The sequence below is a fragment of the Kogia breviceps genome, chromosome 20 (genome assembly GCF_026419965.1).
Source record: "Kogia breviceps isolate mKogBre1 chromosome 20, mKogBre1 haplotype 1, whole genome shotgun sequence".
Taxonomy (NCBI): Eukaryota; Metazoa; Chordata; class Mammalia; order Artiodactyla; family Physeteridae; genus Kogia; species Kogia breviceps.
The window spans coordinates 28589176-28605236 of NC_081329.1; the positions used below are offsets into that span (position 1 = coordinate 28589176).

Below are 16061 nucleotides of genomic sequence, written 5' to 3' on the forward strand. Positions count from 1 at the left end.
TCTCTCCTGATTCCCAAAATTCAGTTAAATATTAAATTCTTTCAGAAGACTCCTTAGCTATTCCAGGTAACTGATTTCTCCCTTTTTTCAACACTAGCTCATTTATGGGCTGTTAGTCTCAGTTGGCTATAGGTGCATAATGCCTTATATCGTTGGTGATCTTCAAAATAGTCAAAATAGTCACTGTGTTTTGAGCTCTTATATGTAAGCGGTACTATGCCTTAAGAATGCCATGTGGGATTATTTCATGTAATGTCACAAGACCCTAAGAGGTGTATTATTTGTTGTTACTGTACAAAAAGAGAAACAAAAACTCATTAACATAAACAGCACTTTAAAAATTTGAATACAGGTCAATATGACTCTTTAAATCATGCTTTAAATGTGTTTCCCTGTAATAATTCGAAACCCCCTTTTTTTTTGGCGGGGGCAAGTGAGAGGCATTCATTCTTTTGAAAATCTGATCAATTTTATTGACATTTCTGTCAACACAGACATTAGAGGTCCCCAAAATCCCACCCAGTGAAGACCTCCTGAAAATGTTGAATAAACTATTTCAAAAGAAAAATGTTGAGAGAACACAAATCCGGAGTAGAGTGAGTGTCGAAGCTGGCACTGCCTAAGGACCAGACGCTGGTCCCATATGGCTTAGAGCTTTCATTTTAATGACAGTGAAAGATGAGTTGGGACCAGAGACTTTGACATAAATGAGGACTCACAAAAGGCAACACCGGGTGGTGTAAACTAAAAAGAAAACAACATCCCCCCTTACACCAGATAATGATCAAGAAATCAGCCCTTCTCTGGGGCTTCCCTGGTGGCGCAGTGGTTGAGAATCCGCCTGCCAATGCAGGGGACTCGGGTTAGAGCCCTGGTCCGGGAAGATCCCACATGCCACGGAGCAACGAAGCCCATGCGCCACAGCTACTGAGCCTGCGAGCCACAACTTCTGAAGCCCATGCACCTAGAGCCCGTGCTCCACAACAAGAGAAGCCACCACAATGAGAAGCCCGTGCACCAGAATGAAGAGTAGCCCCCACTCACCGCACCTAGAGAAAGCCCCCACGCAGCAACAAAGACCCAACACAGCCAAAAATGAAATAAGTTAAATAAATTAAAAAATTTTTAAAAAGAAATTTACCCTTCTCAGCCTTGCCTCCAGATACAAGAAGAACAAGGAAAACAAGAACACCTCCTCGCCCGAGAATTCTTAACTACAAGTCAACTTTCATGTGAAGTTGGGTCTAAAAATTACAATAATGATGTGGTCTGAAAAATATCAAGTATCAAATGAAGTCTGAAGTCTTCCCAGGTAAATAGGGCTCCCAGAGGCCCAGCAGAAGCAAACTGAAATTCTCTTTATAATAAGGGCTCTAAGCCCTAGCCTTGACACATGCCATTCCTTAAAGTTCCTGGGAAAATCAGATCACAATAAAAGGAAACAAAAAAAGAAAAAGAAAAAAATATTTAAAAATGAAGCCACCGCAAAGGAGAGTGTTCAGAAATAAATGAACAACAGAATCCAAGTAAGCGCTGCACGCTTGTGAAATGAGGTTGGCAAGGAGTTTCTGGGGCGTCTGGGTAAATGTGTGTAGAGGTGGATCCTAAAGGGGTGTCCAAATATCTCTTGACCACTAGCTGCAGGCTCATGTATATTAATAAATATATAGCCGCCCAAGGTGACCGAAAGGTAGTATTTATTTAACTGTTTCTTTTCCGGCCTCTTTCTTTTACAATTAATTCCACAAAGCTGTTTCCACATGGAAGAAATTCCTCTTGCTTTTCAATGCTCACAGTATTTGGTCTATTCTATCTATGCTTTACTGACAACGGTAATCACTTTTTACCTAGTATTATACATTTTTATCTATTAGTCTTATCTCTCCTATTAAGCAGGAAGTATTCTATCTAATCTACCTTTATACATCTCAAATAACCTTATCAAACATAGTCAACATTCAAATAAACATTGAATGAAAATGAATAAAACAGCAGATAACATATACTGGATACTTAATATGTTCTAGGATACCACTTTACCTCTATTATTTAATAGGCACACGCAAACAAACCATTTTAGGAGGACACTATCAGCGCCCCCAGGACACTGATGAAGAAACAGACAGAGAGGTTAAAAAGACAGCAACCTTGTCCCAAGGTTACATGACTAGGAATCAAAGCCAGTACTTCAGCTGGAGCTATTCACACAGTCAGGAAGCCTAAGTCCTATGCTATTATGCCTCCCTGTTGATGTCCCTATACGAGGCAGCGTTGTATATGGCAAAGCCCCCAATCTTGCAATCAAGAATGTCAGTGAATAAAAACTGAATCCTTAACCCAGTTCTGCCAACAAAATCACTGAGGCATCCTTGGGAAATCACTTACCTCTCAGCCTTAGTCTTAAATAAGGGATATTATAGGCTGACTTGAAAGTTCCTTTCATCATATGAGTCTATGTGCCATCAAACTTCTTTACCCAGATTTCTCTAATACAAACACCATCTTGCACAGATTCCTCACTAACTTTCATCCATACCCTAGTTGACCTTATCTCTAACCCTTTTCATTTCTGTCCTCCCTTTGGAAATAGCTTGCCTCTTTTTTTTTTTTTTCATACTATTGAAATTTTATTTTTTAAGAAATAGGAATTTATAATAATTTCTTTTGCTGTGTAATACAGTTTTTACATTGTATGTTTTCTTCTTCTTTTTTTTTTTAACATCTTTATTGGAGTATAATTGTTTTACGATGGTGTGAGCTTGTCTCTTTCTCTTGGCTGGTCTGTCTGCTATCCTTTAAGTCATCCCTTCAGTTCTGTATTCTCCATAAAGACCTTGTCAGCCCGCACTAATCAGCATTTGCCCTAAAGGATGTAGCACCTTCTGTTTAACAGTGTTCTCTTCTTTTCTCTTCTTGTTTACTGCATGCTGTTTTAGGTTGGCATCCAAAATATAAACTCCTTGGGCTTCCCTGGTGGCGCAGTGGTTGAGACCCCGCCTGCTGATGCAGGGGACACGGGTTCGTGTCCCGGTCCGGGAGGATCCCACGTGCCGCGGAGCGGCTGGGCCCGTGAGCCGTGGCCGCTGAGCCTGCGCGTCCGGAGCCTGTGCTCCGCAACAGGAGAGGCCACAACAGTGAGAGGCCCGCGTATCGCAAAAAAAAAAAAAAAAAAAAAAAAAAAAAAAAAATATATATATATATATATATATATATATATATATATAAGCTCCTTAAGTTTAGAAACTATATATTTTGCTTTTTGTTTTGTTTTGTTAGTGTTTTATGTTCTATAGCATGTACCATGGATACATTATAAGAGCTCATTCACATGTGATTGTTTATTTTTTAAAAATTTGATACTTAATGAGGGTGGAACTCAGTGAGAAAATTCAAAGAGTTTACAGCATCAGTTAGAACCTTTGATACATTCTCCAAGGCCAACGAGTCAGAGTTAGAATGGACTGTATTGAAGTCATAGCCTAGAGAGTAGATCTCAGTCAGTGTCTTTCACTGACAAAGCTGATGATATAAAACTGAATGAGATCAATCCTATTCAGATCAGCATCCCTGAAAACCGGTTTTTCTTAAAGAAAAAAAAAACACACAAACAATAACAAGCAACCTATAAACAAAGCAACAACATAACAATGACAAAATCTGTCTATGGTAAAAAGGAAATTATAGGAAAACTAAAAAAAAATTAAATTATTAAAATTTTAGTAAAGGTGGTGATGAGCACACATTTCCTTTCCAAACATAGTTTCTGTAGAGAAAGAATTGGCAAGCTGGGCCATCTAGACGAGCTGGTTCTCAGGTCATTTCCTCTGTCATCGTGTCTGGTTGGAAACTCGTCCATAATTCATAGTCATCTCTCAAAGGACGATCATTTCCACCGCTTCTTCTCCTTCACATATTCTGGGTGGATAACCTCACTTTCTGCTTCACCAAGGAAACAGAAGGAAGTCAGAAGGAGAAAAACAATTGATTATACAGGACGAGTACACCAGGAGGTGAAAATCTTAGAGATGATCTTAGAATTCTTCCCTGCTGTACAGCCCGTTTCTTTCTTCCCCCTGAGTTCCTCTATAAGTACACACACATCTCTGCACAAAATGCCTCTTGAACAGCTCTAGTTAGAGGTCCCACTGGCTTGTCTAAGCAAACATCACGAAACCTGAATTATCTTTTTTCTTCATTCTAATGGGCAGGTTACCGCAGAAGTCCATAATACTTCACCGTATCTGTCAGGTACACTGAGCCCTTCTGAGAAAGGGAGCTTTGAGCAGTTCATTTGATCATGAGTGATGGACATTCATGGCACCTAAAAGGAAGGACACAGCCCTGCTCTTCTAACCAAAGCTGATAGGACCGGGAATCTGTGCACATCCTAAAGGCAACCAAATCTGGGTCAGATGAATGAAAGCCAGCTACCATTAAGTGGGTAACAATGAAAAGGCATTTCATATGGATGATGGTACATTGACCTCATCAAAACTACTCTTTGAGTAAGATGATATTTCCTTCCCAACCACGGAAATTATCATCTTCAGAAAGATCAGTGTTTAAGTTACCATAATCGATGCAGAGTAAGAGGGAAAGCAATGGCCTTAAATATTCACATTAAAACCATCATAAATATACATTTAAAAGACTCCCACCTCCGTAAAAAAAAAAAAATAGTGAAAGTAAACTTTTTCTCTTGTATCTTTTTTTCTGAATCACTTTGTTCAGTTCTTTAAGAATCACTGCTACATATGCATGACCCCTGAGACAGATTTATCTCACAAGTTTTATTCTATGCAAAAAAATTCCTCCTTCTAAATCTTTCGAACTAGTCTTCTCTGGTTGAAATGCAATGCATTTTGACCTCTATGCTCCTGTTTTGGTTTTGCAAGTCATGGGGAAAACAACAGTCTGTCCTTTCCAGAGAATATATTGATTGGGGTCTGTTCTTCTAGTTCTGGCCTGGATCTGGCCTCCAGTGGATGGATCAGCCAGCAAAGCACAAATGGGACTTGCCTCTCTGCACGTCCCCAAACTTTACTTAGAGACCATACAATTTCTAGGTTGCTCACCCACTGACACTTACATTTTAGGTAAGACTGTGAGGCTTCTGGGGCTTCCAAATATACAGAATGGTCCTAATGCTGCCTCTAAAGAATGGAGCAAAGCAGAGGCAGAAGCAAGTAAAAGATGCTGGCAAGTCAGGTGCAGTCAGTGGGTATTCGCTTAAATGCTGTTCAGCTCTTTTGTTCTGGTACCACGTTCAAAACCTTCTCTGGTTTTCTTTTGTCTTTTTCACAGGGTCCGAGCAAGATGCCAGTTCTGTGATGAACCAATATCAGAGGAATGTTTCACTTTGCCTCACAGATTGTGCTTCAAAATAGTTCTGTTTCTATCGGAATTTCCCTAACTGAAACATATTTTCAATGCAGTTAGGGTGGAATACTCTATAAACAGTTAAGAGTACCTGAGTACTGACAAAATAATTCTACCACAGGGATTATGAGGGCTGTATTCTATTACCCATTCTAATACCACCTAGCTGTACAATCATAGCTCTGGACAAGTCACAACCAATAAAGATTTTTTATCTAATCAAGTGCAAAGTGAGAAATGTTGAAAACTAGCCACCATCCCGTTCCAGAAATTCTTTGACAAAGCATTCAGTGCTACCTATTCAGTGAGTCTGAGCTGGGAAGTGTTAGTGGCTGCACTGTATTTTCTTTGCCATATATTCTGGAATTGGGACCCCGCCTATTTTTTTCCCAGTGTGCAGAAATATTAGCAAAGCTGTATTTCCTAGCGCTGGAGATCTGCTTTATGTAACTCTGTCTAGAAAATAATAGCTTTCCCCCCACTAAAAACCCTGACAGAAACAAATCTTTTGGCTGTAAGGAAACCCTTGATCAATTGGGTCAGATCCCAGCGAGAAGGTCCCCAGTCACAGACAGCTAGACAGAGGCACCTTGACATTTACAGCATTGAGGTCAATATGCAATTATAAAACAAAACAGCAGGATATGGACAATTTGGCTTAAAAGTGCATTCTTAATCCCACAGCAGATTTCTCGGGAAGGAGTAGGGTCCTCCAACGCGGCATTCTTCCGCTAGGTGAGCTGGGCTGTGCAGCTGTCCAGCCCTACTCAGTGGGAAAGAACAGATCTCACAGGACACGTGATTTCTTAGGATTGCCATTAGCTTAACATTACATTTATGGCAACAAGGTTCTTCTTACAGTCGGTTAAAAATCATATGTCATATGTAATATTGCAATCCCCAGTGAGTCGGTCAACAGGTATATATCTGTCAGCTGCTATGTGCCTGACGCCTACGGTTAGAGCTGTAGGTGTAGCTATAGCTGCAAAACTGCTGGCACTGCTCAGGAACAACCTATAATGCGATGCCTCACACCTAATACAACATTGAGACAAATGAATATTTAATGACTATTGAAGGAACAGATGAATTCATCTAAATGCATGTGACCTGGCAAAACTTTCTTAAGCTTGCTTTGCTTTCATTACCTCATCTGATAAAATGGAGATGACAACAGTACGTACATTTAGAATTACAGGGAAGAGTCAATGAATTAATAATGGGAAAGTGCTCGATAACCGTAAGCCTTTATAATTAGTTGGCGCTTAAGATGTGTACATACATAAAACAATTGAAATTCGATAATGAAATATACAATTACCCATTGTAGACAAGTAGGAAATAAGGGAAATAGGTGGAAATGGGGTGAAATAGATAATGCACAGAGACAGAATTGAGTCCGAGAATCGTCAGGAGGAGGTGGATCCATGCTTGGTTGGGGCCTGGGAGGTAGAAGGGGAAGTGGCCCGGCAGGTGGAAGGAGTAACAAAATGGTCAGCGGCGAATGAAAGTTCGGTGTCAGTTTACCACGCACGTGGAATTGAGGCATTCCAAGCAGCTTTAAAGGTGCGGTAGAAATCTACACACAGAACATTCAAGTGGACATAGTCCTGCATAAGTTAAATGATTCGCAAGACTATCTTCACATTATCCTGGACACCCACGTAAGCGTGAGCACCTCGTCTTTAGAACCCATAGCAGTTCACAGGCCCGAGTCACATCTTCCCCAGCATCTCAGAATCAAGGAGAAAAACACCATCTCCTACTAATTTTGAAAATTTGCTGTTCAATCACACTAGATTGCATCCTAATATTCCTCCAGACATTCTCAAATATGATCAAGTAGGCTAAAATATAACGAAAGTAAGAATAACGGTAATTGACTCAGTGTAGCCTGTCATATGTTCTGAGGTCATTGCATTCCCAGGAAGTGGATCAGCTGAAGGTACCAGCAGTGATATAGAAAGTGGGACCCCGGAAGTGGAAGAGGCGCTAGGGGACTAGAGGATTATAATACTCTAAGGGTCACCGTGGAGAATAAAAGGGGCTGAAGTCCTGACACAAAAGAGAGAAGGGCTCTACCGGAGTCCCCAGGTATCGTGACGGTGTGTTACATTTATATTTACTCAGCAGCTAACAGTTGCTTACTACATGACACGATTAAAATATTGAACAAATGAACAATAAACATGTTCTCAGCCTACTTGTCTTTTTCATATTATATGATTAAGTGGATGGCATCCTTGTAGAGTATGAAAGGAATGTACAAAGAGTACTTAAGGACTCTTGTCTCTACTGGGCGTAGAATGAGCAAAGGTTTTATTAGTGCGACTAGAAAATCTGTTTTCTAGAAAATGCTAGAAAATGCTGTTTTCTGAAAGGAAGCCAGAAATTCTTGTCATCCTTGGACAAAATCAGGGGACGAGTCTGCTAAGTCCTGGGCTACGGCTGTGATGAGCTTCCCTGCATTATTCACACATCACTCCTTCTCTCACAGCCAGAGGGATGTGCAGGGACCATTTGACCAGGCTCCACTCTCTAATATCCCCTGCTCACGGCCATAGGCGTGGCCCAACTAGACACAGACCTAGACATACACACATACACGAGCACATTCTCCCCTGCCAAAGCCATTTTCTTATCTGGTACAAGTGTTCCTTCACCTCCTCCTTCATAACCCAAGCAAGAGAGAGAAGAGCTACAGGTTCATTATCAAAGGACAGAGCTGGGCAGGAAGCCCTGGAAGTATAAGTTCGTGTCTCTCCAACATGGTCAAGGGCAGAGACCTTGGAGCTGCTGTTTTGGTCTCACAGAGCTATTCTCAGCATTAGAACAGGGCCAGTCCTCCAGGCTGAAATGAAATATTGCACAGGACAACCAATTGTTGATGTTATATACCCCAGGCTCCCCAAGATGTGGCCAATTTAGCAACTTCGATTTCAAAGAATAAATCGAAATACATACTTACTGAACATCTGAATACCTCAGTGCTGTATTTGCACTGGGCCATAAGGAAGAAACAAAGGTACGTGCAGCCTGGTGAGGATAATGCCCCTTAAGCAGGTAGCGTGTGCCGCAGATGAGGAGTTCCTGATGCCTTGAGAAAATACGGCAGCGGGGCCGGTCCAGTCTAGGGGCCAAGAGGGGCGTCCCTGTGGAAGTGATTCTCAAGATGAAGGTTGAGGAGCTTACTGAGAGAGAGAGGTAGCGGGCAGGAATAATAGTGGTCCAAGCAGAGGGGACAGAGGAAGAGAGCAAGGGTAGGCGTGGGGGAAGATGCCCTCTGCTGAAATGCCAGTCCTAGAAGGATTCGGTCTGTTCGATTATAAACCCAGCTCCCGTGGGTGTGGTTATCATGTGCAGGTTCTCCAGCGCAATCATCCCTGAGCCGCTGGCCACCAAGACTCAGGAGGGGGTCCTGGTGGACTGCTGGAGCGACCCCGTGAATGTCTGCTCAAGCAGCCAGGCAATCGGCTGGCATTCCTAGCTTCGCTCTCTCTTACATCGGGAGAGGCGCTGGTTAGTTAACTACACGTAAATTCGATCCTAGCGTGAGGATTGTAGCAGAGATCTTGCAATCAGTCCCTTTTTATTGTGAAGAATTAAGAAAGAGTAGGATGAAGATTTTTCTACTAAGATGCAGCCAGTGCAGGGCAATGCCTTTCTTGTTTTTAGCAAAGCCTCTTTCCCATCCTGTCCCGTGATCCATTCTGTTCTTCTCAGCAGATTTGTTCTCAAGCAAACCTCCCCCAAAGGCAGAAACAGCGGCACTTCGGCTGATTAAAAAATAGGACTAGGGAGGGGCTTCCCTGGTGGCGCAGTGGTTAACAATCTGCCTGCCGATGCAGGGGACGCGGGTTCGTGCCCCGGTCCTGGAGGATCCCACGTGCCGCGGAGCGGCTAGGCCCGTGAGCCATGGCCACTGAGCCTGCGCATCCGGAGCCTGTGCTCCACAACGGGAGAGGCCACGACAGTGAGAGGCCCGCGTACCGCAAAAAAAAAAAAAAAAAAATAGGACTAGGGAAATCGTTTCACCCTATGAAAATGGACCCCCTCGGAAAAGAAAACCCTAAAAAGAAATGAAGGAAATCCCCAGTGTTAACCAGGAAAGGAAAAAGAGGGAGCCCTAAAACGTGAGGGTGAAAAATCCTGGGATGGTTTCTTATCTGTGTCAGAACACAGAAGCTCTCTGTTCCTTCCCAAGAGCTCCTACTTACCTGGTTTCTCTTTGGTTTGGGCAGTAGGGAGATTTGGCAGCTCTCAGAGGGAGGGTAGAAAGTGAGTTCAGGCTATTAGCCCCTTTTCTCTTTCTCTCTGGGGTGGTCTTGAGTTGATTATGTCCTTTGACCAACCCTCTGCTCCTTTCCAAATGGTGCTCTCGACCTGCTTCAGCCCTTCCTGGTTCTTGCACACTTTCTCCTCATCCCTCGAGGCCTAAGGATGGTCTGTTACCGTCCCCGGTTACTGTGTGGATCCTCGAAGGTGCCCTGCACTAGCCACAACGTTGTGTGCTATCTGTTTATTGTCTTAATGTTTTCATTGGAATGTGTCACCTGTTTCCTGATACAGCTACAGATCCAAGTTTTGTTTGGGAGAGCAATGTGATGACCTCAAGCCCAAACCAGAAACTTAGCTTACCCTATTCCCTTGTCGCCAGGAGTGGTCACGTGACATAACTGAGGCCAATGGGGGGAGACCAAACATGGTTGGGGGGAGGTGGGCGCCTTCTGGAAATGTTCTTTAAAAGGGGAAGGGCTCAGCTGGTTTGCCTCTGTGTTTCTTTAGCCCTTGACCTTCTTCCTTCACGGACAGTGGATGCCACGCCCACGTCTTGAGCGTGAGCGTGAAAGCCATGTGCTAGGAACGGAAGGGCAAAAGGCTAAGGGGGTCTAGGAGCCTTAAGGCCCTGAAGTGGCCACGGACTTCCAATTCCCAGGTCACTTGCTACGTAAGAAAAACAGATCCGTATTTGGATGAGTGGCTGTGGTTGGCTTTCTGTCACATGCAGACAACACAATGCTAACAGATGTAATATACACAGATATAATGCAATAGTTAGCACTTTTCTCCAATTCTCCTTGCTTTATGCTGACTTCCCATAACCTTCCTGACTTTCTCCTGTCCCAGGGTCTCACAACTCAAACTCTTGAATGGCTTCTCTAGCCTTTGACCTCACTTCCTTCCCACTTCCTATTTCCAGGTACCCTGATCCTGTACTTTTTCCAACAGCCCACCTAGAAAGCAGACCCATTTTTTTGACCCCAGCATGCTTTCTGAGAAACCTCCTTTGTTCTTGGCCTTCTGCAACAGCTGCAGAAGTCCAGACTCTAAGAAGGAAATGGTACATGGCAAGTTAATGTAATAAAATACTTACTGGAGTTGGAATCAAACAATGTGGGGTTATTTCTCCATTATCTTGTGCGTTGACCAGGGACAAGTTAGTAATCTCTCTTCGGGTCAGGTTTTACCGTTAGAAAATATTGGATAAGTTGGTTTTACCTAAGCAGTAGAGTTGTAATAAGATTCAAAATCAAATAAAAATGCTTTTCAGTTTTTTTTGTTGGTTGGTTTTTTGTGTGTGTGGTACGCGGGCCTCTCACTGTTGTGGCCTCTCCCGTTGCGGAGCACAGGCTCTGGACGCGCAGGCTCAGCGGCCACGGCTCACGGGCCCAGCCGCTCCGCGGCACGTGGGATCCTCCCGGACCGGGGCACGAACCCGCGTCCCCTGCATCGGCAGGCGGACTCTCAACCACTGCACCACCAGGGAAGCCCCTGCTTTCCCGTTTTGAAAAAACAATTCTATAGTCAGTATACTAATTTAAGGATTATTATTATTGGAACTATGAGGATACAGTGCCAGAGCACTGGGTAGTAGCCAACTGTGGGCCTAGAGGAGTTGGTTAAACTTCTGATACTTCAGGGCTTCCAGGAGCTACATGGTGATATTATTAACATCATCAGCCTCACAGGATTGTAGGATATTCACTACCCTAAATAAGGCTGTCTCATGGGCACTTGATATTTTTTTTCCTCACTGTTGAGATCTTAGCCAGTGGCATAATTGGACATGAAGGGCCCATAAATAAATTAGTTCAGAAACTACCTCATTATTGCAGGATAAAAGAATCTGGATATTTGTTGCAATGCAGTTTATTTTCTCCTACAGAGCTGCAAGAAGGAGGCATCTGGCAGATATTTCCTTTTGTCTGAATCTGGCTTTCTCTCCATGTCATTGGTCACTCTCTCTAACTGACCGAAGTCATGGGTAATTAGTCTACATCCATAAGTCACTGAAGTCCTCTGCAGTATTTTCTCAGGAATTAATTTTAAAAATGAATTTCCATCTAGATTCTCCTGCAGCTCGCCGACCAAGAGAACTTAGCAGAAGTGAGTGTTGCACACACACACCCTGTGTTTATAGCACCAACAATGGTCCGGTTAACGTAAGAGGTGGAGTGGGAGGGCAGCGGTAGAGTTCAGCCCTGCAGCTGGACAGCCTGGGTGCAAATCGCATCTCTGCCACTTCTGCCATGACCTTGGACATGTCAATTGATCTCTCATGCCTCAGTGTTCTCTCCTAAAAAATGGGAATAATAGGAGAACCTCTCTCACAAGTGCATTAACAGAATTAGATTACTTTATAAGCAAAATGCTTAAACCAGTACCTGGCACATGGGAAGATTGCATGGCATTTTCTAACTTTGTCATCCCATTGTAAGCCAGGTGGAAATGCAGCCCCAATGCTCCAGATGATTCAATTACTTAAGAAAAGCTAGAAATTTATTGTGATGTTTAAATATTGGCACCTCATTTAATAGCCTTCAACACTGTACACACCAAACAAAATATGGCAGAGGGTGGAATTCAGCCTGGAGGCCTCTAGTTTTACAGTCTCTTAATTTGAGAAATCTACAGTAGATGCTTAATTGCATGTAATCATTCCCGAGTTCTGAGTGTTGGAAAAGTTGGTTTGAAGCAGGGCTGCACCTAGATCTTGAATGGACGTAACTGGTGTGAAAAAGGAAAACAAGCACCTGCTGTGTGCCACCCTCATGCCAACACTTGACAAATATGATTTTATTACTTTCTCACTATAATGTGAAAGGTGAGTATTGTCATCTTCTTCTCACAGATGAGAGGACTGAGACTCAAAGAAATTAAGCAATTTGTCCAAGTTTACGTGGCCATGATGGCAGAGCGGAGGTTCAAACTCAGATGTTGCCCCAAAGCCTATGTTCTTGACCACCTTTTAAAACTACTTGTTGGACTTCCCTGGTGGCGCAGTGGTTAAGAATCCGCCTGCCAATGCAGGGGACACGGGTTCGAGCCCTGGTCCGGAAAGATCCCACATGCCTCGGAGCAACTAAGCCCGTGCGCCACAACTACTGAGCCTGCGAGCCACAGCTACTGAACCCTCGAGCCACAACTACTGAAGCCTGCGTGCTTAGAGCCCGTGCTCCCAAACAAGAGAAGCCACTGCAATGAGAAGGCTGCACACCAGAACAAAGAGTAGCCCCTGCTCACTGCAACTAGAGAAAGCCCGCATGCAGCAGCAAAGACCCAACACAGCCAAAAATTAATTAATGAATAAAAATTAAAAAAAATAAAGCTACTTGTCAACTAAGCCAAAGAAATGATGGTAATGTTTGCCACTGATACAATAAATTCCAAAATCTCAATGGCATATTCCAACAGGAAGTGATTTCTCGCTCCTGTAAAACCCAGATGTGTATATCTAATCAGTGACATCTTCTGTGTAATCATTCGGAGACCTGGTTCCTTCCATCTCCTGGCTCCGCCATGTTTCTGTGGGATGGCCAAGGAGGGGAGCGTGTGGAAGGAGCATGGAGCACATTGAACCAGAGTCACTTCCAATCACACGCCATGTCCCTGCATCCAGCCACACAGGGCAAGAGAGGAGCCTAGCTATGGTCCAGAAGGTAGAGGAAACTGCTCTGGTAACATGTAGGGGTCCCTACCACTGGCTGTCAATATCCCATCTGAGACGTAAGAATATTTGTACCCACCTAGATCCAGTGCCCTCTTCCTGAGCGGTGGTGGTGGTGAGCTTTGAAATGAGATGATGATCTCGTGCATGAGATGATGATAGAGTCTCATGAATAATTATTTTCTCGAGAACATATTGGGCTGCTCCTGCATTAGCGTATTACAAAGGCCATTTCTTTCTGATGGTTTATAACTTTAAAAAAGTTACGACGTGGACATTCCTTTAAATCCCATAATCCATCATCAACAATCGTATTATGTAGCAACTCCCACTTTTAAATTGAATTTTCGTGCTCTCCATTAAAAGTTCACTAGGGAGAAATGATAAATCGTTTCATGTCTCAAGAGCAACAGACAGATGCCTTCAGCAAAAAAAAAAAAAAGAGGTTCGGTATAAGCGGGGGTTTGACAAAACGTGTAGCCTTCAAATCAAAACTATTTGCTTTCATGTTTGTAATTTTATCATTTAGCATCACTAAGGGTTATTAACCCATTCTTTTTAATGAGCAGCAAGACGTGTCTTCTTGTCGTTGTTTCTGTTTGCTCCATGTTTGTTTTACAGCAGTGGGTACAGGAACCTTGGAAATTTCAATATTTTGTTTCAAGATAGGAGCCAATTTCTTCGTCTCATTAAAATGGAAGACTTTTCCTCCCCCGAGAGTTTTCTTTCTTTTTAAACTCCTCAAGGAAGAATAGCACTTGAGCCTCAGTTTATTGGAGAGATTTGTAAATGCATCTGGGATTCGGCTACCTCACACAATGCCTTTTTTAAATGCAAGGAACATCCCCCTAGGACATTTTCTGTGCTCAGCACAGCTGCATTTGCTTTTGCCACAGTAGGGAGGGAGGGACAGGATGGCTGTCTTATGTAACCTCCATCCTGGGGCGGCTGTAGAAAGAAGAAAATGGTAACATTATGGCGATTTTTAAAATTTTAATTTAATTTCTCTATTGAAGTAGAGTTGATTTACAATGTTGTGTTAGCTTCAGGTGTACAGCAAAGTCATTCAGTTATACATATATAGAATCTTTTCAGATTCTTTTCCCTTATAGGTTATTAAAAAACACTGAGTAGAGTTCCCTGTGCTATACAGTAGGTCCTTGTTGGTTATCTATTTTATATATAGTAGTGTATAGCTTGTTAATCCCAAGCTCCTAATTTATCCCTCACCCCATTCTCCTTTGGTAACCGTAAGTGTGTCTCTAGGAGAAAGCCCCTACCCAATACAGAGGGACACCCACGCCATAGTTTGCTTTTCCTTGACCTCCAAATCCTCTGGCCACAATGTAGGAAAAGAAAATTTAATTGAGTCAGGAAAAGCAAATGACATAAATTGTTTAGCAATAGGAAGTAAAGAAACGGCAAGTCCTGCCGTCCACACAAATCACATAAGCTGTTCTCAGCACCAATCTCAGCACCACTGTCAGTCCCAGGAGAGAGGGTTTAATCCCACCTGAGTCCACACAGGTCCATGGCATCACCATTTTTCTTGACCAGAAAATCATCTTACCCACCTATTCCACCCCAGATATTAACCCTCTTTCTCTGCTGCTACGCTTACCCTGAGAAGGTCCAGCACTCTGACTCCTGGCAATGTGGTAACACAGGAAAAGCCTGTATGTCCCCTTCCAGAGCAGGTACGCATATTTTAAAATCATCTGCTCCCCCCTCACTCCTAAGAACTATTAGGCTGGGAAGTCTGAGATCAGGGTGCCACCTGGTTGAGTTCCAGTGAGGGCTCTCTCCTGACTTGCAGACAGCTGTCTTCTTGCTGTGTCTGCTCCTGGCAGAAAGGTTCCATCTTCATGATCTAATCACCTCCCAAAGATTCCCTTCTTCAAATTTCATCATGTGGGAGATTAGGGTTTCAACATATGAAGTTCGGGGGAACACAAACATGCAATCCATAACAAGTTAAAACCACAGTGAGATACCACTTCCCACCCAATAGGATGACTCTAAGAAAAAAATTAAAAATAAAAACAAAATGATATCTTTTGGCAAGGATGTGGAGAAATGGGAACCCTCGTGCATAGCTGATGGGTCTGTAAAATGGTGCAGCTGTTGTGGAAAATAATATGAAGTTCCTCAAAATATTCAATGTCAAATTACCCTTTGACCCAGCAATTCCACTCCTACGCATAGACCCAAAAGGATTGAAAATGGGTGCTCAAGCAAATATGCATAAACAAATATTCATAACAGCATAATTCACAACAGCTAAAAGGTGGAAACAACCCAAATGTCCATGAATGGATGAATGGGTGAACGAAATGTGATCTAGACACAAAATGGAATATTATTCAGCCATAAATGGGAATGAAGTTCTGATCCATGTTACCATGTGGATGAACTTTGAAAACTTTATGCTAAGTGAAAGATACCAAGCACAGAAGGCTACATATTCCATGATTCTATTTGCATGAAATCTACAGAATAGGTAAATCCAGAGAAACAGAATGCAGAGTGCTGGTTGCTGGGTGCTGTGGGTAGGGAGGAATTGGGAACCCACTGCTTAATGGGAGTGGGAATTTCTTTTGGGATGAGGAAAATATTTTGCAATTAGATAGAGATGGTCTTTTGCAGAACTTTATGACTGCACTAAATGTTACTAAAGTGTAAATTTTAAAGTGGTTAATTTTACGTTATGCAAATTTTACTTCAATTTAAAAAT

General features: G+C 42.8%; 1 long non-coding RNA gene across 1 annotated transcript; it reads right to left on the reverse strand.

Annotated features, from left to right (window-relative positions):
- Positions 1 to 3667: 3667 nt before the first annotated feature.
- On the reverse strand, positions 3668 to 15216 carry LOC136793289 (uncharacterized). The gene is made up of 3 exons (XR_010838400.1): positions 14949 to 15216; positions 13407 to 14275; positions 3668 to 3936 (listed from the first exon to the last, which is right to left on the reverse strand). It is a non-coding gene; the product is annotated as an uncharacterized lncRNA (long non-coding RNA).
- Between the last annotated feature and the right edge of the window lie 845 nt (positions 15217 to 16061).